At 48.4% G+C, this 25,128-nt stretch overlaps 1 protein-coding gene across 4 annotated transcripts in view; it reads right to left on the bottom strand.

The window, feature by feature from the left end:
• The window catches only part of C10H2orf76 (chromosome 10 C2orf76 homolog), a 69,975-nt gene that overhangs the window by 43,590 nt on the left and 1,257 nt on the right, over positions 1-25,128 (bottom strand). The gene's annotated exons all lie outside the window — the stretch shown is intronic.

The following is a 25,128-nucleotide window of genomic DNA, read 5'->3' as shown; positions in this document are numbered from 1 at the left end:
GATCCCGCACAGTAGAGGAAAGCCAAATCCTCCTGCAAGTTGTGTTCTGACCTCCATCATGAGCTCCCAACACACACACACACACACACACACACACACACACACAGAGTTACACACAGACACACACAGATATTCACACACAGAGTTACACACAGACACACACAGATATATACACACAGAGACAGACACACACTCATACACACACAAACACACATACATACACATACACACAGATACACACAGACATACATACACACTGACAAATACACACACAGACACACACATACATACACACGGACATACAGACACACACACAGACACACACATACACACACACACATACACATATACATACACACTGACACATACACACACACACATATATACACACAGACACACATATACACAGACATACAGACACACATACATACAAACACACACACACATACATATACACTGACACATACATGCAGACACACACATATATACACACAGACACACATATACACAGACATACATACATATAATTTTTAAGTAAAAAAAAAAGTTGTGTCTGGGAAGATGATTCAAGGGCGGCTGCCAAGCCTACTGACCTGAGTTTGATTCTTGGGACCCATGGTGAAGAAAGAGAACCAATCCCCTCAAGTGTCCTTGGATCCCCACAATGTGGCTGGCACATGCACCTACTACACTAATGAATGTAATTCTAAAAGTTAATGAGTCACTTTAGAGGTCATTCTTTAAAAGAATGAAAAGAAAAGGAGGGAGGGAGAGAGGAAGGACAGAAGGAAGGATGGACGGAAGGCAGGCAGGCAGGCAGCCCGGCCACCCAGTATACCAGTACACGCCTACAGTCGCAGTGGTAAGACGGTAGCCAGAGACGGGCAGATCCCTAGAAGCTCAAGGGAGAGCTAGCGTAGCCTACTTGGCAAAGTTCAAGGTTATTAAGAGACCTTGTCAAAAGGGGTGGGGGTACCTGAAAAGGGACATTCAAGGTTGCCCTTTGACCTCTACACATGCAAAGCATACACACACACATACACTAAATATATTGTAAACTGGATGTCTGTTTAGCTGAGGATCTGAAATGAGAAGACCAAGTGTCGCCCTGTCAGCCCCGAGCTGCGCTTGTGAGCACAGAATGACTGACACTTTTCGTTCCAGACTCCGCAAACAGCCTGGCCACATGACCAATGGCCGCACGCTGGCCTCTGCTAACTGTCTGCTTTCCTTTCGGGACAGGGTCTTGCTATGCTGCTGGGGCTGGTTGTGAATCTGGGCTCCAGCGATCCTTCTGCCTCTGCTGCCCAGGTGCATCACCATGCCTAGTGGCACCTTCAGTGTCTGGTGCGAGCTATTTCCAGCCTCTGAGATGACAGATTCCAAAATACAGAATGGAAGGAAGTCTTGGCCAGCTATTTGTCCTATAGAAGATCAGTGTCCAGAATATCTAAACACCCAAAATATTAAACACCAGAAGAACAAAAAATTCAATGGATAAATAGGCAAATGAATGACACACAAATCAAACCAAACTCCATTGAGAGAACATCTTTATTTCTGTCAGAGTGGCTGTCATCTCACACACACACACACACACACACACACACACACACACACACACACACACACACACACACACACACACACGCTGGTGAGGAAGTGAAGACATTGCAGTCCAGCCATGGGAATCAGAATGGAAAATTCCCAAAACAAACCCCCAAACCTTAGAACTGTCATATGACCCAGCTATCCCACTGCTAGGTAACAACTTGAGAAAACTATGGTCACCATACAATCCACCATACAATCCAGACACTCACATGCTTACGGAGGCACCATTCACAACAGTGAATTACACAATCAGCCAAGGGGTGTGTGTGTGTGTGTGTGTGTGTACGCGCGCGTCTTGGGGAGTCTGGTGTGGTGGTCAGGTTCTATATATCTGTGGTTTGTGTGTATGTGATTCAGTCACAAAAGAGTGACAGTATTTTTGGTAGGAATATGGATACAAGAAAAATACTGTGATAATCAAAACAAAGGCGGATTTGGAAAGACAAACATTGTTTCTCTCATACGTGGGAAAAGATTAAGGAGCAGAGCAGAAGGGAGTCTATTCAGGAAGTGGGGCAGAAGAGGGAGAGCAGCAGGTGGGTGCGGAGAGGAACAAGAATCAAAGCATCTTATACACCAGTATGAAAGTCCCCGGGAGCCCATTATTCTACACAAGCCTTTGAAAGGGGAAAAAGTATCAGAAGTTCTAAGTGTAGGAAAAGCATTCACACGAAAACAGCGGGGACAGAAGACTTTACAGATGCTGGCTCCCTGTGTGTCACACCAGCAGGCTGTGTACTGTCTGACCTCCCTGTGTGTCACACCAGCAGACTGTGCACCCTCCAACCTCCCTCTGTGTCACACCAGCAGGGCTGTGCACTGTCTGACCTCCCTGTGTGTCACACCAGCAGGACTGTGCACTGTCTGACCTCCTGTGTGTCACACCAGGACTGTGCACTGTCTGACTGTGTGTCACACCAGCAGGACTCCAACCTCCCCCTGTGTCACACCAGCAGGGCTGTGCACTGTCTGACCTCCCTGTGTGTCACACCAGCAGGACTGTGCACTGTCTGACCTCCCTGTGTGTCACACCAGCAGGACTGTGCACTGTCTGACCTCCCTGTGTGTCACACCAGCAGGACTGTGCACTGTCTGACCTCCCTGTGTGTCACACCAGCAGGACTGTGCACCCTCCGACCTCCCTGTGTGTCACACCAGCAGGACTGTGCACTGTCTGACCTCCCTGTGTGTCACACCAGCAGGACTGTGCACTGTCTGACCTCCCTGTGTGTCACACCAGCAGGACTGTGCACTGTCTGACCTCCCTGTGTGTCACACCAGCAGGACTGTGCACTGTCTGACCTCCCTGTGTGTCACACCAGCAGGACTGTGCACTGTCTGACCTCCCTGTGTGTCACACCAGCAGGACTGTGCACTGTCTGACCTCCCTGTGTGTCACACCAGCAGGACTGTGCACTGTCTGGCCTCCCTGTGTGTCACACCAGCAGGACTGTGCACTGTCTGACCTCCCTGTGTGTCACACCAGCAGGACTGTGCACTGTCTGACCTCCCTGTGTGTCACACCAGCAGGACTGTGCACTGTCTGACCTGTGTCCTGCACTGTGTGACCTCCCTGTGTCACACCAGCAGGACTGTGCACCCTCCGACCTCCCTGTGTGTCACACCAGCAGGACTGTGCACTGTCTGACCTCCCTGTGTGTCACACCAGCAGGACTGTGCACTGGCTGACCTCCCTGTGTGTCACACCACCAGGACTGTGCACGGTCTGACCCCCCTGTGCACTGTCTGACCTCCCTGTGTGTCACACCAGCAGGACTGTGCACCGTCTGACCTCCCTGTGTGTCACACCAGCAGGACTGTGCACCCTCTGACCTCCCTGTGTGTCACACCAGCAGGACTGTGCCCCTGACCTCCCTGTGTGTCACACCAGCAGGACTGTGCAGGACCTCCTGTGTGTCACACCAGCAGGACTGTGCACTGTCTGACCTCCCTGTGTGTCACACCAGCAGACTGTGCACTGTCTGACCTCCCTGTGTGTCACACCAGCAGGACTGTGCACTGTCTGACCTCCCTGTGTGTCACACCAGCAGGACTGTGCACCCTCTGACCTCCCTGTGTGTCACACCAGCAGGACTGTGCACTGTCTGACCTCCCTGTGTGTCACACCAGCAGGACTGTGCACTGTCTGACCTCCCTGTGTGTCACACCAGCAGACTGTGCTGACACCAGCAGGACTGTGCACTGTCTGACCTCCCTGTGTGTCACACCAGCAGGACTGTGCACTGTCTGACCTCCCTGTGTGTCACACCAGCAGGACTGTGCACTGTCTGACCTCCCTGTGTCACACCAGCAGGACTGTGCACTGTCTGACCTCCCTGTGTGTCACACCAGCAGGACTGTGCACTGTCTGACCTCCCTGTGTGTCACACCAGCAGGACTGTGCACTGTCTGACCTCCCTGTGTGTCACACCAGCAGGACTCACTGTCTGTCCTCCCTGTGTGTCACACCAGCAGGACTCTGCACTGTCCGTCCTCCCTCCATGCTACCAGCAGGTGTCAAAGCTGTAGGAGTTGTCAGCCCGCTGTCTTCTTTAAGCTTTTCCCTCTACTCTTGCTTTTTAAGGTAGGATACAAAGTAACAGATTTCCTAAAGGCACCTTCATACTTGGTGTCATGTCCCGCTTTTATGCATCTTCCCCCTCCCGTACCCCCCCCCGGCTCCAGCAGCTTCCCCCTCAGCTTCCATGTCCCTCCTGCTTTTCCTCTTTCCCCTACCGTAAGATCTCGTCTTCCTCTTGCCTGGTTTCCTTTCTATGCCCCCCCACACTCACACACTCACACACACACACTCACACATACATGCTTCGGAGGAGTCAGTGTGTAAGAGAAAACACGAAATACTTGAATTTGTGACTCTGACATATGGTAACATAATGACCTCCAGTTCCGTCAATTGCCTGCAAATGTAATTTTGTTTCTTCACAGTTAAATAAGATTCCACTGCATATTCATTACAAATTCATCTGTTGACGGTCACCTAGGCTGCTAGGTGGGCAGTCTCTCTGTGATATGTTGATTTAGAGCAGCGGTTCTCTTTTTTTTTTCTTTTTTTTTTTTTTTTCTGGAGCTGGGGACCGAACCCAGGGCCTTGTCTTCCTAGGCAAGCGCTCTACCACTGAGCTAAATCCCCAATCCCAGAGCAGTGGTTCTCAACCTGTGGGTCACAACCCCTTTTGGGGGGTCAAACAAGGGGTCACCTAAGACCATCAGAAAACACAGATTAACATTAACATTAACAAAATTATTTTACAAAATTATTTAACAAAATTAATTAACATTAACAGTAACAAAATCACAGTTATGAAGTAGCAATGAAAATAATCTTATGGTCGGGGCCACCACAGCATGGGGAACTGTGTTAAAGGGTAGCAGCATTGGGAAGGTTGAGAACCACTGAGCTAGTCTTTCATATTTACATTCAAGGCTGGTATAGCTGGATGACGCCTGGTTTTAGCTGAGCAGCCTCCGTACTGTTTTCTATGCACAAGTTTACATCCCCACTAAACGCAAACAATGGCTGTCCTCCCCCACATCCTCGCCAGCACTGTCAGTTATCTCCTTGATGACAGCAGCTCTGACTACGGTGAGATGGAATCTAAGATTTCTTTCTACCACGTGAGTCCCAGGGATTGAACTCACGATGCCTGGGAGACAGAATCTCAACTCAGCTTTGATCTACATTTCCCTGATGACTAAAGATATTGGCTTAAAAAAATAAAGTATTGACCACTCTTGTCTATTCTTTTGAACACTGTCTTTTCAGTTCTTTAGGGCATTTATTAACTGGATGGTCTGCTTTTTCTGGTACTTTTCCTAGTTATCGTAAAGTCTACATATCCATCCCCTGTCTGACGTTGATAAAGATGTTTTTTCTAATTCGGTAGCCTTGGCCATTTCCTCTGCTGTGCTTCTAAATTTATCTAAACCCACCTACCAAGTTTTAGGATTATATCCTTGGAGTCCTTCTCAGGTACCCATGATGGGTGTTTGTTTGTTTGTTTTTTAAGTGCAGTCCTAGAGGGGGCCAGAGGCACCGGATCCCCTTGGAACTGGAGTTGCCCGCTCTTCTGAGCTGCCAGACATGGGTGCTGGGAACTGAATTCAGGTCCTCTGTCCTTCACTGACCAACTCCCAAGTGTCTGATTGTGTAAAAGTGTTTTCCTCCTCACAGTCTCTACGTTTCAAGCCTTACACTGAGGTCTGTGCACGGTGGGGCTGTGTTTGGTTTCACGAGTGCCAAAAAGGCTGCCTTTAACCAGTGCACGCTCTTGACACCTCTGTCAAAGTTAAGTGGCTGTGGCTTTGTGGGTTTATTTCTGGGTCCTCTGTTCTACTCCATGTGTCTGTGTGTCTGATTTTGTGTATGGCTGGAGATTGAACAGGCACCTGAATGGAATTATTTTAGAAACCAGAACCACTTTAGAGTTATATTTTTTCTATCAATTCAAGTTTTACAAAACTCAGAACTTTCATAGAGGGTGTTTCCTTTAAAGGTCTTAACTGCATAAAATACAGCTTCCCAAAAAGTATGGTTTAACCACAAGCAAACCAAAAACAATCACATTCATATTACCTTACGAGCTTAGTTTCCTATTTGAAGATCTGTGTTATAGGTATAAAAGTTTACTGTTTTAAGTTTTTAATAATTTTATTTATTTGGTGGGCAGTTGGGGGTATGTGGCGGTCTGAGAACAGCTTCCAAGAGCCTGTTTTCTCTTGTGAGTCAGAGATGGAACTAAGGTCACCAGACTTGGAGACGAGTACTTTTACCAGCTGAGCCACCTCTCTGTCCGTTTTCTTTAAAAATAAACTTGCTTTGCATGTGCAATACTACAATGACTTCTTGTTTTGTTTATTGATTATTAATTTGTGCATGTGTATATGTATAGGGAGGGTATGCCACATTACACAGGTCACAGGTTAGAGGTCAGAGGTCAGGGGTGGGGCTCATGTAGTGAGGTTTGCACGGCAAGTGCGTTACCTCTCAGCTGCCAGGTGGTTAATTTCCGTTGCTGGTTTGATTCAGGAGCACCCAGGAGAACAGCAGCACATGTCTGAGTATATCTACCAGGCATGTGCATCACAAGGACTCTGACCTAAGGAAAGGATTAGATGAACTCAGAGGACAACGGCACCTCAGGAGGCAGTGAAAGGCAGTAGGCGGGGCGGGCTGGAAGAAATAGATCTCTAGGAACTTGTCCTTGGAAGTTTGCTTTGGCCTTTTTATATATCCCCTCTTCTCCACTTCCTGTCCCCTATGGCATAAGCCCATCAGTCATACCATCACCATCAGGATGGACTGAGCCCTCTGCTATACACCAGTGCCTCTGCAAGGATGGACTGAGCCCTCTGCTGTACCCCCCACATGAATGGACTGAGCCCTCTGCTGTACCCCCCACATGAATGGACTGAGCCCTCTGCTGTACCCCCCACATGAATGGACTGAGCCCTCTGCTGTACCCCCCCACATGAATGGACTGAGCCTCTGCTATACCCCCACATGAATGGACTGAGTCCTCTGCTGTACCCCCCCACATGAATGGACTGAGCCTCTGCTATACCCCCCACATGAATGGACTGAGCCTCTGCTGTACCCCCCCACATGAATGGACTGAGCCTCTGCTATACCCCCCCACATGAATGGACTGAGCCCTCTGCTATGACCCCACACATGAATGGACTGAGTCCTCTGCTGTACCCCCCCACATGAATGGACTGAGCCTCTGCTGTACCCCCACATGAATGGACTGAGCCCTCTGCTACATACCTGAGCCCCCACATGAATGGACTGAGCCCTCTGCTATACCACCCCCACATGAATGGACTGAGCCCTCTGCTGTACCCCCCATGAATGGACTGAGCCCTGCTGAATGGACTGAGCCCCCACATGAATGGACTGAGTCCTCTGCTATACCCCCCACATGAATGGACTGAGCCCTCTGCTATACCACCCCCCACATGAATGGACTGAGCCTCTGCTATACCCCCCCACATGAATGGACTGAGCCCTCTGCTATACCACCCCCCCCACATGAATGGACTGAGCCCTCTGCTATACCCCCCACACACACACATGAATGGACTGAGTCCTCTGCTGTACCCCCCACATGAATGGACTGAGCCCTCTGCTGTACCCCCCCCCACATGAATGGACTGAGCCCTCTGCTGTACCCCCCACATGAATGGACTGAGCCCTCTGCTGTACATGAAGTGCCTCTGCTGTACAATGAATGGACTGAGCCCTCTGCTGTACCCCCCCCATGAATGGACTGAGCCCTCTGCTGTACCCCCCACATGAATGGACTGTGCCCTCTGCTGTACCCCCCCCACATGAATGGACTGAGCCCTCTGCTGTACCCCCCACATGAATGGACTGAGCCCTCTGCTACATGAATGGACCCCCCAGCAGTGCCTCTGCAATGGACTGAGCCCTCTGCTGTACCCCCCCACATGAATGGACTGAGTCCTCTGCTGTATACCCCCATGAATGGACTGAGCCCTCTGCTGTACCCCCCATGAATGGACTGAGCCCCCCCCACATGAATGGACTGAGCCCTCTGCTATACCCCCCCACATGAATGGACTGAGCCCTCTGCTGTACCCCACATGAATGGACTGAGCCCTCTGCTATACAGCAGTGCCTGCAAGGATGGACAGCCCTCTGCTGTACCCCCATGAATGGACTGAGTCCTCTGCTGTACCCCCACATGAATGGACTGAGCCCTCTGCTGTACCCCCCACATGAATGGACTGAGCCCTCTGCTGTACCCCCCACATGAATGGACTGAGCCCTCTGCTATACCATGAATGGACTGAGCCCTCTGCTGTACCCCCCATGAATGGACTGAGTCCTCTGCTGTACCCCCACATGAATGGACTGAGCCTCTGCTGTACCCCCCCACATGAATGGACTGAGCCCTCTGCTATACCCCCCCCACATGAATGGACTGAGCCTCTGCTATACCACCCCACATGAATGGACTGAGCCCCCCTGTACACCCCCACATGAATGGACTGAGCCCTCTGCTGTACCCCCACATGAATGGACTGAGCCCTCTGCTGCTGAATGGACCCCCCCCCACATGAATGGACTGAGCCCTCTGCTGTACCCCCCACATGGATGGACTGAGCCCTCTGCTATACCCCCCCCACATGAATGGACTGAGTCCTCTGCTCTACCCCCCACATGAATGGACTGAGCCCTCTGCTGTACCCCCCACATGAATGGACTGAGCCCTCTGCTGTACCCCACATGAATGGACTGAGCCCTGCTGTACCCCCAACCCACACATGGGGACTGAACCCTCTGAAACTGAATGGACTGACCTCTGCTGATAAACATGAATGGACTGAGTCCTCTCCCCCCACATGAATGGACTGAGCCCCTTGTGCTGTACCCCCCACATGAATGGACTGAGCCCTCTGCTGTACCCCCCAACCCTATGAACGGGGGACTGAACCCTCTGAAACTATGAGCTCTGATAAACCTTTCCCCTTGAACTTGTCTCTTGGGTACTTTGGTCACAAGAAAGTAACTGAGAATAATGAAACTAACAAGAAGAAAGTAACTGAGAATAATGAAACTAACAAGAAGAAAGTAACTGAGAATAATGAAACTAACAAGAAGAAAGTAACTGAGAATAATGAAACTAGCAAAGACGGCCAGGTGTAAGACATGAAACGCAGACTGGGGAGATGGCTCAGTTGGTAAAGCGACTGCTGCAGAAGCTTGAGGCCTTCGGTTCGATCCCTGGGCCCACTCAGTAGAAGCAGAGAGCTGACTCCTCCAAGTTGTGCTATCCACACACACTATGGGACCTGTACTCTCCCACATACATACACAAAGTAACATATACAATAAATGTATAGACTCTAAAGACCAATGATAATGATAGTATAAAACTAGGGCCATCGACAATCAAATGAACACCTGCAAACTTCCTGCCCTTTTTCTTTAGTTTCTTACATTCTGCAAACCAAAGTCCCAGTATTCTAGAAACATGGGTGTGACCACATTTCACTGACAAAAGTTTTAAGAAACACACTTCCTACGTTAATTCAATAATGACTGTAGCTGGAGAGATGGTGTCTTAGTCACTGTTGTATGGCTGTGAAGAGACACCATGACCATGGCAACTCTTATAAGAGGGAAGCTTTGACTGGGAGCTTGCTGAGAGTTTCAGAAGTTTAGACCATTGCCATCTTGGTGAGAACCATAGCAGCAGAGAACATGGTTGCAGGCAGGGTGATGCTGGAAAAGTAACTAAGAGACAGGCAGGGGGAGAAAGAGAGAGGGGTGGGACCTGCCATCAAAAGCCCACCTTCAGTGACACACTTCCTCCAACAAGGCCACACCTCCCAATCCTTCTCAAAGAGTGCCAGTCCTTGGTGACTAAGCATTGGAACATAAGAGCTTACAGGGACCATTATTCAAACCACCACAGATGGTTTACCAGTTAAGAGCATATCACTCTTGCAGAGAACTGAGTTCAGGTCCCAAGACTCACGTTGGATAGCTTACAACTCCAGCTTCAAGGAATCCAGTGCCCTTTCCTGGATTCTATGAGCTTTGGCACTCACACGCACAAGACAGACACACAGACACACAGAAAAATAAAACAAATCTAAATTAAAAGAATGATTTTTTGAGGTTTGGATCATTTTAAGTTAAGTTAAAAAAAAATAAAACCTTTCACCTGTTGGTGTTTAAGTAACATGATAGATTCAAAATAAATATGAGCTAATCTAATAACTCCCACACATGCTCCCCCACATTGCTAAAGCTTATCACATGGTGACCTTAGCAGCTGAGGATGGGTCACTGTCAATGCCAAGCCAGGAAATAAGCACAGGATCCCGTTTGCTCTTTCAGCCTCCGACCTGCTGGCATTGCCAAGACACCTGTAGCTCCACACACTTGCCTCGGCCTTGGTCTTTCACCTTGGGCAAATGTGCAAAACAATCGCTTGTTTTCTGTGCTGAAGGCATGTGACACTTGAGAAAGGATCCAAGGCAGCCAGTGCTCCAGATTTAAGAGAAAGACTGTTCATACATCATGCATCTCTCTCTCTCTCTCTCTCTCTCTCTCTCTCTCTCTCTCTCTCTCCCTTTCTCTCTCTCTCTCTCTCTCTCTCTGTGTGTGTGTGTGTGTGTGTGTGTGTGTGTGTGTGTGTGTGTGTGTGTGTGCGTGCCTGCCTGCCTGTCTGACTGCCTGTGTGTCTACAAGGACTATTAGGGTGCCTTCTTTAGCCCTCTTCACCTTATTTTATGAGACAGGGTCTCTCACTGAACTGAGACCTCACTGACTTGGCTGGGCTTGGCTGGCAGTGAACTCCAGGGACTCACCTGTCTTCCTCCATGCCAGGGTTACAGACAGGGGCCACTGTGCCTGGCTACTTTGGCCTCACAGTGTATCACTAACTGACCTGGGGACTCATTGTATAGATCAAGCGGCCACAAATTCGCAGAGAGCTACATGCCTCTATTTCTGCCACTGGAGTGCTGAGATTAAAGGCATATGGTGTCACTCCCAGAGTGTATCCAGCTTTTTATGTAGGTTCTGGGAATCTGAACTCAGGTCCTCCTGCTTGTAAAGTAAGCACTGTACCCACTGAGCCACCACTCTAGCCCCTGCACTTCCCATCAGGGAGAAGCTTCACCCTTCTGGGTTGGGCCTCTTACAGTTTTTGCATGCATTCTGAGCGCAGGAGTGGCTGCTGTTGTTTTAGGCTCTCTTTCTAGGATACGTGGCTTCTAGCAGCTCAGCAAGACAGAGATGGGCTCTCCTACCGGCACAGCAGGCAGGTCTGACTACTGTCTGGTAAAATGAAGACAGCATCTCCCTCAGGGGGAAAGCAGCTTGTGGCTCTATTGTAAAGGTTCAGATTACCTAAAATTGGGGTTCTGCAGCTGTGACGCAAACACATGATTGTGTATCAAACTCTGAGCCACAGAGCCCTGACCCATGGGAATTTAGGGCAAGAGAAATTAATATAAATGATAAGTGCTCTTGGCTGTGCCATGAACAACAGAGTCCTTTGTCTCTGACCCAAGAGTCTCATGTCTTCCATCAACATCAAGTTTTAGATCCCGAGGCAGCAGATGCAGATTGGTTGGTAGAGTACTTACTTGTAGCATGCACAGGGCCCATGCACTAGGCATGGTAGTGAAACCTGCAAACCCAGAATTCAGGAGGTGGAAGCAGGGTAATCAGAAATTCAATGTGACATGAGACTCAAAGAGCAGGTATTCAGGGCTGGTGAGACAGCTATATGGCTAGTTCTAATTATCAACTCCTCACAATCTTGAATCACCAGGAAGACAGTCTCAGTGAAGGACTGTCTACATCGAGTTGGTTTGTGGGCATGTCTGTGAGGGATTATCTTGATTATGTTAACTGAAGAGTGAAGACCTTTCCACTGTGGGTGACACCATTCCCTAGGCAGGGAATCCTAAGCGTGGAGACAGTGAACTGAACACTAGCATGCAGACCTTATTTCACTGCTTTTGTTCTTGACTATGTACACAGCTGCTTCAAGTTCCTACCATCTTGACTTCCCCACAATGATGGAAGTGTGTCACTGGGGGTGGGCTTTGGGGTTTCCAAAGCTCAAGCCAGGTTCAGTGACTCCTCCTGCTGCCCATGGATCCAGATAAAGAACTCTCAGCTACCATGTCTGCCTGCATGCCATCATGCTCCCTGCCATAAAGGTAATGGACTAAACCTCTGAAAGTATAAACAAGCCCCAGTTAAACGTTTTCCTTTGGGCTGGAGAGATGGCTCAGTGGTTAAGAGCGCTGACTGCTCTTCCAAAGGTCCTGAGTTCAAATCCCAGCAACCACATGGTGGCTCACAACCATCTGTAATGAGATCTGATGCCCTCTTCTGGTGTGTCTGAAGACAGCTATAGTGTACTTATATATAATGAATAAATAAATCTTAAAAAAAAAAAAAAAAAAAAAAAAAAAACGTTTTCCTTTGTAAGAATCTCCATGCTCCTGGTGTTTCTTCAGCAGTAGAACACTAAGACAATGAAAACAAAGGGCTCACAGACCAAAAGTTCTCTGTCAGTTAACCATTCGTGGCCCTGCTGCTTCAGGACTATGGGAACAAAGACGGAACAAAACTGTGTCAGAACAGAACCACTCACTTCAGGGTCAGGGCACAAAGACCAAGAGAGAGATGAGGGTTTACCAGTGATCCAAAGGCTTCTCACAGGTCCCATTTCTCAAAGGGTTCTGCCACCTTCAAACAGCACCAGCTAGAGGACCGTGCTTCTAACGTGTGGGTTGCAACCCCTTTTGCAGGGGTCACCTAAAACCATCAGAAAGCACTGACATTTACATTACCATTCATAAAAGTATCAAAATTCCAGTTATTACATAGCAATGAAACAGCCAGTGGGGTCACCGCAACACAAGGAACTATATTAAAGCATTAGGAAGGTTGAGAACCACTGCTCTAACATATGGGCTTTCAAGAGATGCTCTGGGTGTCTGGTGAGATGGCTCGGTGGTTAAGAGTGCTTACTACTCCTTCAGAGGATCAGAGTTCAGTTCCCAGCACCCAGCTGGGCAGCTCCCAATTACTCATAACCACAGCTTCAGGGGAACCAATGTCCCGTTTTGGCCTCAAGTATACAAACATATTCTCTCTCTCTCTCTCTCTCTCTCTCTCTCTTTTTTTTTCTTTTCTCTTTTTCAGAGCTGGGGACCGAACCCAGGGCCTTGCTTTGCTAGGCAAGCGCTCTACCACTGAGCTAAATTCCCAACCCCTCTCTCTCTATTTTTTAAATAATATTAAAAGTTCAAACAGCAGAAGGGAAGGACACTGGCGTGCCTGGAGTATAGAGTCCTTAGCCAACTCAACACATTTGACTCCCACACCCACACATACCATAGGAAGGGGCATCTACAGACGCTGGTGCCACCCCACCCACAGTGGCAGAGGGGCCCCTCCAGTCTGGAGGAGCTACATGTGGAGAGAAATGCTAGCAAGACAAACACCCTGCCATCTGTCATCAGTGGGAGGCCAGGATTTAAGGCAAATGACCCCTCCGGATGTCCCAAAAGCCTATTGCATAAAAAAGCAAGCTGCTAGATGCTGGGTGACAGCAGTCATTCTGCCAGCCCTGACTGTACTGGGATCTCATCCTTGCCAGCAAAATTTGGGGGTCACTTTACCACTCCAGGGACGGTTAATATTGACTGCTAACTAGATAGGACCTAGAATCACCTAGGAGACAAACAGATGGGTAGTCTCTGCCAGAGACTGGGTTAACAGAAGTAGGAGGACCCAGCCAGGATGTGAGCGGCACCATCCCATGGGCTGGGGTCCTGGACGGAGGAAAACGAAGAAAGCAAGCTGAGTACCAGCATCCATGTCTCTGCTGCCTGACTGTGGATATCATGTGGCCAGCTGCTCACGCTCCTGCTGCCGTGCCTTCCCCACCATGATGGACTGACCCCTCGAACTGAGAGCCACAGTACACCCTTCCTCCCTGAAGTCTCCTGTGTCAGGGATTCCATCACAGGGACAGAGGAACATAATGCATATCAAGTTAAGTTCCTTAGGAGTGGATAGGTAGCCTTACAGTCCCTTTGATCACCAAGGAGATATGGCTGGTTCTTCAGCTTCTTGCCACCAAAAAGGAAACCTGGCACACTGCTGGATTGTTCTGCTTTTCAGCTTTGTTTTGAGATGGTGGCTCACTATGAAGCCCCAAACTAGCCTTGAATTAGAAGTCCAGCCTCTTGAGTACTGGAATTACAGGCACAGGAGAACTGAGACAGCTATTATCCTTTGCCTCAGGGGGAAGATGCCTCCTAATGTGCATTTTGAAACTTAACCACCAATGTGACAGTGTTGTGAGGCAAGGCCTTGGGGAGATGACTGGGTTGTGGGGGCAAGCCCTCATGAATGAGCTTAGAACCTTGTAAAAGAGGTCCCAGAGGCCGGGAAGATGGCTCAGTGGGTGTAGCATCTGCCATGTACAAGTGAGAACTGGAGTTTAGGTTCCCATGACCCATGTGAGTGCGAGGCAGGCAGGGTGGCCACCTGTAATTTCAACACTTGGATCCCTAGAACAAGATGACTCGTCAGGCTAGGCCAATTGGGTTCGACTGAGAGACCCTTCCTCAGTAAGTCAGGTGGTGAGTATCAAGGAAGACATGTTAACCCCAGGTCTCCACGCACACAGGCAGGCAGCCATGCACGCACACACACGCGCGCGCGCGCGCACACACACACACACACACACACACACACACACACACACGGAAAAAAGAGTGAGAGAGACCTCAGAGCTGCCTTGTCGTCTCTGGCATGTAAGGACACTGTCCAAAGCAAATATGAATCGGAAAGCCAGGACTCTCCAGACACCAGACCTGGTCCCTAGTGACGTGTCACAGCAACTGGACCCTAGTCGAATAGACTGGTGCCCTCACAGGAAAAGTTCTGTAAACTATCACTTGAGAATACCACATAAAGACAGGGAATTCAACAGTCCATCAATTAACCAAATGCCAGGGTCTGCAAGAAACTGGGAGACAAACACAAAGCAGATTCTCCTTCAAAGGCCTTGGAAGGCCTCCGTGCTGCTCGTCCTAGTCAGCTTCTCCTGTCAGCCTGACAGAACCTACAGTCACCTGAGAAGGAGTTTCAATCGAGGGATGGCTAGCTCAGTGGGCATGGGGATAGGGGATGTTTTGGAGAACACGGCCCACTGTGGGCAGCACCATTCCCTGGACAAGTATCCCAAGCTGTATAAGAAAGCTAGCTAAGCTTGGGTCAATACGCAAGCCAGCAAGCAACATTCCTGTGTTTTCTGCTTCAAATACCTGCCTGATGAACTATGACCTGTAGGTAAAATCAACCCCTCTGCTTCCCAAAGTTGCTTTTGGTCCAAGTGTGTTTATAACAGCATCAGAAAGAAAACTAGATTGCTGCTGATAATCTGTTTCACAAAGTGTGGGCCTGAAGAGCTCTGGGACAGCAAACTTCTGTTGCTTTAAGCAATTCTGCACCTCATTTCTAAGACACAGACAAATAGAAGGGGCTGGGGGACTCCAGGGCAGCATAGGAGGCATGAATTGCAGGGTCTTCAACATGTGTACACACACCTGCACATGTGTGGGGGCGGGAGGACAACCCTAAGTGTATGTGCAAACACCTGCACATGTGTGTAGAGGCTGGAGGACAACCCCAGGTGTCATTCTTGGGATTGCTGTGTACCTCCTGTGGGACAGGCAGGGTCTCTCACTGGTCTGGAGCTGGGAGAACTTAGCTGTAGACTCAGACCAGCTGGCTAGGGCCCCAGGGACCTGTCTCTGCCTCCCCAGTGCTGGAATTCCAGTGCTTGCCACCATGTCTGTGACTTTCACATAGGTTCTGGGGATCGAACTCATATCTCCCTAGTCCATGAAAAGCACTTTTTAATATTTTTTTTAAACTATGGATTTCATTTTTTTAAAGTAACCTAATTATTCAATATAGACTACCATTGAAGTGGGGACTTACTACCAGCTCTACCCTCAAATTATGCCGATGTTTTCATTCCACAATTCCTTACTTAAAAAGAACAGAGTCGCTCTTCACTAATTACGATGGTGCCAATAAGGCAAGGTCACACAAGGCCACTTAGATGGCTGCCAAACCTGAAGACCTACGTTTTAAACCCAGGAACTACATGATGGAAAGAGAGAACTGATACCCACAAGATGTCCTGTGACTTCCACATACACACCAAGGTACAAATGCATTTCCACATACCTGCCCACATCTCTCAATAAATGTTAATTTATTATTATTATTTTTTGTTTTGTTTTGTTTTAAAGAAATGACACTTGGGCCAGGGAGATGGCTCAGTAGGAAAAGTGCCTGCAGAACAAGGGTGAGGACCTGAGTTCGATCCCCAGCACCATATATATATATATATATATATATATATATATATATATATATATATATATGGTATATATACATAAAAGCTGGCTATTGCAGCAAATGCTAGCAACCCCAGCACTTGGAGGGTGGGAACAGAAGTAAGACCCCTGGGGCTTACTGGTCAGCCAATCTAGCCAAAGAGGTGAGCTCCAGGTTGAGATGTGCACACAAATAATTTTAAAAGTATCTGTGTGCTCATGCGTGCATGCATGTGTATGTGAATGCACACGTGGAGGTCAGAGGACACCCGTCTCCTGGTTTCCTCCCTCCACCATGTGGGTCATGGGGATAAGTTGCCAGGCTGCCAGGCTTGGCAGTACGTGCCTTTACCACCGCGCCACCTCTTCTGATTCTGACCTCATCTTTCACATCTGCTCAGCTCCTGCACTAGAAACTGTGGTGGTGACGACTGCCACCCGGAGTGACAAATTCAACCAGAGCTCCAGACTCTCTGCAGTCATCCCCACTCTTCAGATGGGGAAAAAAGGATGGAGGGTCACGGGGTCATTCGCAAAGGCGTGACGCGTGAGTTCCATCCAGAGCGCATTCCACAGAGGTGTCTGATAGGCTAGAGAGAACAGTTAGCATCACAGGGGCAACAGAGAGGGCATTTAGGAAAGGTAAACTCCAGATGTCATTGACAAAGCTCGAGCCAGGAAGGGTGTCTGTGAGATAAACCCCTGAATGCTCAAAAGTGTGCATTAACAGGCTCAGCTGATCTGGCATTAGGGTTAGTGGACAAAATAGTAAGTAGCTGACCACCTGCGCTCTTTCTTATTTTCTTTTTCCTGTGTGAGGCTGACCGTGCTGTGGCACGCACTGGAGGTCGGAGGACGGACAACCTTTGACTTCTGCAACCTTTGACTTCTGCTTTAGCCCGGTTTGAGAGTGTTTCCTGTTGTTTGCCCATTGCATAGCGAGGCTGACTGGCCCACGGAGCTTCTAGCGATTCTGCTGTCCCTTCCTCCCACCTCCAGCACTGGGGGTGAAGATAAAGAAAACATTTCCACATCCCACCTTCACGTGGGCCCTGGGGACTTGAACTTAGGTCTTCACCCTTGCAAGGCAAGCGCTTTACTCACATCCCAGGACCATCTAAAGACAGGGCAATGTCCTACCTTATACCCAGCGTTCCCATAACCACAGTAGCACTAATGGAGGCAGTGAAACTCAAGAGTCTTCACTGGGTTTTTAAGGCTCGCACAGGAGGGCAGGTGTCTGGGAGAGCTGGCAAAATGGCTCGGTGTGTGAAAGCATTTGCATCCAACCACGATGAGCCTAAGTTCAAGACCCAGGACCCACAAGGTGGAAGGAGTGAAGCCACCCTCACACGTTGTCTTCTGACTTCCACACACATGCCCACTTACATACACATGCACGAAAATAGATTAATAGTACAAAAGTAATCTAAGACGGGGTTAGAGAGGCCGCTCCGTGTTAAAAACACTTGCAACTCTTGCAAAGGACCTGGCTCAGTTCCCAGCACCCAGCTCACAGCCATCTGCAGCTCCAGCTTCCGGGAACCCAACTCTCTCTTCCGCCTTCTGTGGGCACCAGGGATGCAGGTGGTGCGCAGACATATATGCAGGCATATTCATACATATTTTAAAAACTTAAATAATAATCTAAGAAAGACAGATGATTCACACAGGAGTTACACAGTCAGAAGCCAGTGTACTTTGTAGGAGTAATTTAAAAATAAGCTTCGTTTATTTATTGTTTTGTTTGTTGGGGGAGGGGTTTTTGGTTGTTTGAGACAGAGTCTAGCTATGTACCCCAACCTAAACCTTGAACTTGAAATCTTTCTATTTCATCCTCTCAAATACTGGATTATAGGTGTGTCCCACTATGCCTGGCAAAATCAGTTCCAGGAGCTGGAGAGATGACTCTCGGTGGTTAAGAGCGCTGCTCTTCCAGAGGACCTGAGTTCAGTTCCCAGTGCCCACACTGGGCACTTCACAATAGACTGTTACTCCAGCTCCAGATCTGACACCTTTTTCTGGCCTCTATGAGTCTCCCTATACAAGTGTGCATGCTTGCACAGAGACACACACAGATACGCATACATAAGAACAATTCTTATTGGGGCTGGGGATTTAGCTCAGTGGTAGAGCGCTTACCTAGGAAGCGCAAGGCCCTGGGTTCGGTCCCCAGCTCCGAAAAAAAGAACCAAAAAAAAAAAAAAAAAAAGAACAATTCTTATTAACAAGCTCCAAGTGGTGCTGTCCTTCATGAGAAAATGATGTCTTTTCCTTATATTTCCTACTTGGTACAATTCCAAATCCTGATGTTCTGTACAAAGCAAAGCTCAACTCTGAAATGTGGAGGAAGGAGGGCAGGCAAGTTAGAGACCTCAGGATCGCAGGCATAAGATAGTGGTGGACTATTTTCCTGAAGTTTCTTGGGTCTCAGACACCATTGCTTAGCAACTCTCCAATCTCAGAAATACCAATGAGGAATCAAAACCAGAAAGCTCCAGGGGCTGGAACAGCTCTGTGACTGAGAGCACTTGCTGCTCTTGCAGAGAACCCAGTTTTGGCTCCCAGCACCCATATCAGGAGACTCACAGCTTCCTGTGACCCGAGCTCCAGGGAATCCTCTCCTAGCCTCCACGCGTACCCAAGAAGCATGTGCACAGTCACAATGGCATACACGTCAGACACACACACACACACACACACACACACACACACACACACACACACACACACACAGTTTCCAATTTTTTAGACAAAGCGCCAGCACAGAAGGACAGAAGGAACCTAGCATGTTAAAAAGCTCCAGGCAGGGATGACTCTACTTCAGTAGAGACCACAAAAGACTGCAACCATTCCTCTACATGAACCAGGAACATCAGGATGCTAGGAGCCCTGTCCTCACCGGGCCCATCACCTGTCAGAGGAGGAAGGGATCTGAGCTGCAGAGCACCCTACTCCCATCTTCCCTGTGGCTATGAGGCCACCTGAGGATCTCCAACTTTCTCCCCATCACTGGTTACACACACGTTCCTCCCTCTCCACAGAGAGTGGTGTAAAGGAGACCTACTGGAGGGCAGGCGCTGTCCCTCCATCCACTGTAGTAAGGCTAGCCCATCTTAACATCCATGGAAGGTGGGTCATAACAGTAGCAAGGCATTCTTGGCCCTGCCAGCAAGGCGGCTGCAGAGGCCCAGGGAGAGCCTGACCCCTACTCAGTTCAGCTGCCTGTAAGGACAGAACTTTTCCCTCCATCTAATAATAATGTCAGTGATCCCCTTCTTTTGTCAGAGCGAGGGTATCAAAGAAAGGCACTAAGAAAGGGCCAGAGAAGCGTCTTGTCTAGTGAAGCCTTGCAAGCACAAGGACCTTAAACAGGGATCTAATTCCCAAACCCCAGGTTTAAAAAGTAACCCAGGCTCAGTAGCTAGCACTTATAATCCCAGCACTGAGGAGGCAGAGACAAGCAGATCCCTGGGGTCCGCTGGTCACCCAGCCTAGCCTAGCCAGGGTGCTCCAGTCCAGTTCCTGTCTCAAAAACAAGGTGGGACCATTACAGCGACTCAGCAGAAAAAAGCCTTGTAAGCTTGATGACCTGAGTTCAATTCCCAGAGCCCACGTGAAAAGCCGGATGTGCAGGCTCACAACTGTAATTCCAGCCCTCCTACAGTGAGATTAGAGGCAGAGACCGAAGGCCCATCTGCAACCTCGAGAGCCAGCCAGAGCCAGCCAGCACGGAGGAGGCAGGGAAGCAGCATAAAGGAGAGACACTGCCTTAAGAAGGCAGGAGGAGGAAACTCACCTCTGAAAACTGGCATTTGAGCACTTATACTGTCACACACACACACGCACACACAAATATACATACGCTCTCACACACACACTCATGCTCTCTCTCACACACACACTCACGCTCTCTCTCTCACACACACACACACTCACACACTCATGTTCTCTCTCTCACACACACACACACTCACACACACACACACAAACACACTCATCTCACACACACACAACCACACACACACTCATGTTCTCTCTCTCACACACACACACAACCACACACTACACTCATGTTCTCTCTCACACACACACACAAACACACACTACACTCATGTTCTCTCTCTCACACACACACACACACACTCATGCCCTCTCTCTCACACACACACACGCCTCTCTCTCTCTCTCACACACTCTCTCTCTCTCTCTCTCTCTCTCTCACACACACACACACACACACACACACCACATTTTCAGGAAGAAAAATGGAGCCGTTCACAACCACCTATACTCTGTTCCAAAGTGAACTGATTTCCTCTTCTGGCTTCCGTGGGCACCTGCACACACACAGCATATACTCACACAGACACACATCCATTCACACAGTTAAAAAATAATTTTTGGGTTGGGGATTTAGCTCAGTGGTAGAGCGCTTGCCTAGGAAGCGCAAGGCCCTGGGTTCGATCCCCAGCTCCGAAAAAAAAAAAAAAAATAATTTTTAAGGACTGTGCAAAAACATCAAAATTAATAAAACACCAGCTGAGGTTGTCCTCTGGCCTTCATACATACATGCACGTGCAGACACACCCACACACAAGCACATGTGAACACCTAAGGCACTAAGACAAGATATGTAGCGGAGGACGACTTTGAACATCCGATCCTTCCCTTCTCCCAGTGAGTCAAGGGCACCTCCCTACCATTTTCCACCCTCAAGCCCTCCTGGTGTCCAAGGCTGCCACCACTGGATACCACCACCCATGCCGACAGAAGAAGAGAAGATGGTAGAGAATGATAACCCAGTGGTACACACCCTTCCCTAACACCTGCCTTGATGCGGCTCCTCTCAACGACTGAGGAAGGAAAGATGGCAAAGAAGAGGACTGCTCAGAGCTCTGGCTGGCAAGCCTCCCCTTACTGCAGTGTAGAAAAGTCATCCTTACCTTCCTACCCCACTCTCTGGGCTCTTACCTCCCTCAGCCTTCAGAGCCCAGGCGTCCCCCTTTCCCTCCCCACTCCCATCCCAGAAGCACTTCCCCATCCCTTTAAAAGCATACTATTTCCCCACCCCCACCCAGTGCTGTTGGAGCCTGGCCAGGGGAGTCACATTCCAAGAAAAGGGAAACCAGGTTCTGAGTGTTGACTGGGTGTGTGGGACACCCTTGCCTTCCACAGAAGCTCTCTCACAGCATTAGTCTGCTCTTAACTCTTTTCTTAATGATTAGGCGACTTTTAGAAATTAGAGGTTTCCTTTATAGAAAGAAACTTAATCTTAAACCACTCTTCACACCCAATGAGCAGGAACAATTTTCACCAGTTCATGTGTCTTGCTAGTTTGGCTTAAGCTAACAATAAGGAGAACTTGTGGATACAGACACACAGAAACCAACCTCAGAGTAACAAGAAACTCTACCTGCTGGCTACCTTACATAGTCAGAAAGTGTAGTACAAACTGCTAGCTAGGGCTTATCCAGTGTTGGATCCTATTGGTCCAACAGTGGTGTGAGAGCTATAAAACAATCAACTGCTTTCTGACTTGCTCTGAGGCCTGCTTCAAAGCCGGAACTCCATACCTGGTAAACCTGGTCAATCAATCTAAGCTGAGATCAAGGAAGCCTGTGGGAAGACAGAACTATACCTTATAGATTCATAACCACGAGGACAAGCTGCAACAACTGACAAGTCCCATTGATGGGCTGAGTCAGTCTGGCTGGCAAGTGGCTGGGTCAGGCTCCCCATCCTCCCTCAGCCCTCTGCTTCCAAAGCTGGGAGTGTTACCAAGAGATTGCATAGGCCTCTGGCCAGAGTTCATCTGCTTTGTTCTAGCCCATGATCTGATAATCAGTCCTAATGAATTCAGTTGGTTCCCAAGTTGGCAGCTAATTAAAAGGAACTTTTTGAATTTTTTCTTTTGTCATTTTTTTGTATTATGTATGAATGTGCTCTGTGTGTGTGTGTGTGTGTGTGTGTGTGTGTGTGTGTGTGTGTGTGTGTGTGTGTGTGTAGGCTAGAGGCTGATATTGGATTTTTTTTTTTTTTTTTTGACATTGGATATCTTAAACAGAGCTCACCGATTGGCTAAAATGTCCACGGAGCAATCTCCTGGGATTTGCCTGTATCAGCCTCCCCGGTGCAGAAAATACATTTTAACAATTATGTGGGCCTGGAAATCTTAATTCGTGTCTCTCTGTTTGCAGAGCAGATGCTTTGCCAACTGAGCCATCTCCCAAGTCCTTTTCATTTGCTTTCTGAGACGAGGTTTTAGTATGAAGCCCAGGCTGTCCTCAAACTCAGGGATGCTCCTGGTTTGGTCTCCCTCCTCCTTGGGTCACGGTGGGTGCCATTACATCTAGCCAGAAGGAGCAAATCTCATCGGAAAAAAAGGCACTATACTCAGTCAATAAGGATTGTTGAGTTCCTCTGAAGAGCAAGCATGAAGGGATAAGTGGTGGCCAGTGCACGGTGACCTCTGCTCTCCTTAGCTCAGATATGGGAGGAAGCAGACAGTGGAAAAGTGAAGTTATAACAAGAGTTATAATGAGATTTCCTCATGAGGACATAAACAGAGACAAGGACCCCATTGATTACTGGAGATGATGAAAAGCAATGACCTTTTCTAGTTTTGCAGAAATTTGCAATCCAAAAACCTTCATGACTTGTCCCAAATATACTGAGCGGTTATTTTTATTTTTTTTTTATTATTGTATGTGTGTGCACGGACTGTGCATATGCATGCATGTGTGACACAGCACATACATGGCAGTCAGAGGCCAATTTTGTGGACTTGGTTCTCCCCTTCTGCCTTTATATGGGCTCTAAGGGTTAGGCTCATGTTGTCAGGACAGCAGGACAAGCCATCCTGTCAGCCCCTGCAATTTACTTTTAAAAATTAAATTCCAAACACCGAGAAGGCACAGTCAGTAAAGCACTTGCCACACAAGCAGGGGAAACTTGAGTTCAAACTCTATAAACCATGCAAAACAGCCAGGCATGGTGGCATATGCTTATAATCTCTGTGCTGGGGAGACAGAAAAAGAGGAACCCCTGGGGCTCACTGGCCCAACCAGTCTAGGCTGTTTACATGGTAAGTTCAAGGACAACGGAGACACTGTCTCCAAAACAAACGGAACATTTGGGGCATAATAGCCCAAGTTTTTCTATGGCCTCCAAATGCCATCCTAACTCCCTGTGGCAGAAGCACTAAGGGTGGGCTTAGCAGTGACGTTCCCATAGCAGAGACACTGAGCAGCCGGGGAAGGAGGTGGAAGTTATGCTGAGAAGCATGCCCTCAGACTCACTGACACGTGGTGCACGGAAGACTCCACAAGGAGAAGTGCTTCCGGCCCCTCCGCCTCAAGAAGGCTTGGTTCCCAAGGACCACACCCTTCAGCATGTCCTTTACCCGGTCGAAATAATTTCTGAACCCTCATCTGGAACCACAACTTGGAATTAATTAATAGTGTGAGTTACATTCCTACAAGAAACCAACGACTCAACCTGGAACTACATACAGACTGTCATACTACATACAGACGACATACAGATAACAGTAACACTCCACTGATCCACTGACCGCATGAGTCCAGCCAAAACGCCGTGGTGTCAATTCCTCTTTCAGAAGTGACAAGGAAAATTACAGTAAGGAATACAAGCTATCCATCTTGTATCCATCCATTAAGGGGGGAAGGGGGCAAATCACCACTATGAAAGGAATCTACATTCTTTTATACTTCACAGGCAATTTCCCCAAATTTATCTCCAACATTCTTGTTACTTTTGCTTTCTCACCGAAGTGCCTCACAAACTAGCAAATCTACATGCGTTCCCTGCAATTAAAGGTCTCCTTCCCAAACACTCCACAAAACCTGACTGACGATGTTGGTGAAATCTAAAGTTTGGACTTAAAGTTTTCTATGTTTCGGGGCTGGGACCGGAGCCCAGGACTTCACATGTACTAGGCAGACACTCTCCGGCACGGAACAGCAGTCCCAGCCTTGCCTTTGCAAACTACTAGAGCTGTGATAGAGGTGGCCGGCACAAAGAGTAGGGATCTGTGGCCCAGGCCTCTGGTCACATATTAGAAAGTGAAGGATTCAAGAAAATTAAAATATTTAAAACCCGAATAAAATCATATTAACAATGTAAAAACAAGTGAAGGACTATCTCCCTTTTGTAATGACCGCCAAAGAATTTTCTATCATGACTCTCTTTCCCCTTTGTATCCAATGCCAGAAAGTTCTCCATTTAGCCCACTAAATCCTCCCATCCGCTTGTGCTGCCTCCCTTCCTCCTGTTCCCACGGAGCCAAGCCCCCCATAACAACCTCGCATCAGTCACCTTTGCACTCCATCACTTCTGCTGAAAAGTCCCCTCCCCACCCCCATGACTCCATCGGAATGATTGTCTGCATGGTCCAAATGAATGCCTCGGCAATCACCTAGTCAGCCTACCTTTCTTAGTTCTCCAGCCTCGTGCCTTTTTATTCTCTCATCGCGTGCTCCGCTATAATCTTTGGTCCTGGGTCACATATTCTTGGGCTTGAATGCCCTCTAATTGTAGTCCTCTGAA

The sequence above is a fragment of the Rattus rattus genome, chromosome 10 (assembly GCF_011064425.1).
Source record: "Rattus rattus isolate New Zealand chromosome 10, Rrattus_CSIRO_v1, whole genome shotgun sequence".
Taxonomy (NCBI): Eukaryota; Metazoa; Chordata; class Mammalia; order Rodentia; family Muridae; genus Rattus; species Rattus rattus.
Note: the sequence above shows the minus strand (reverse complement) of the source record. Positions and strands in the feature narration are given on the sequence as shown.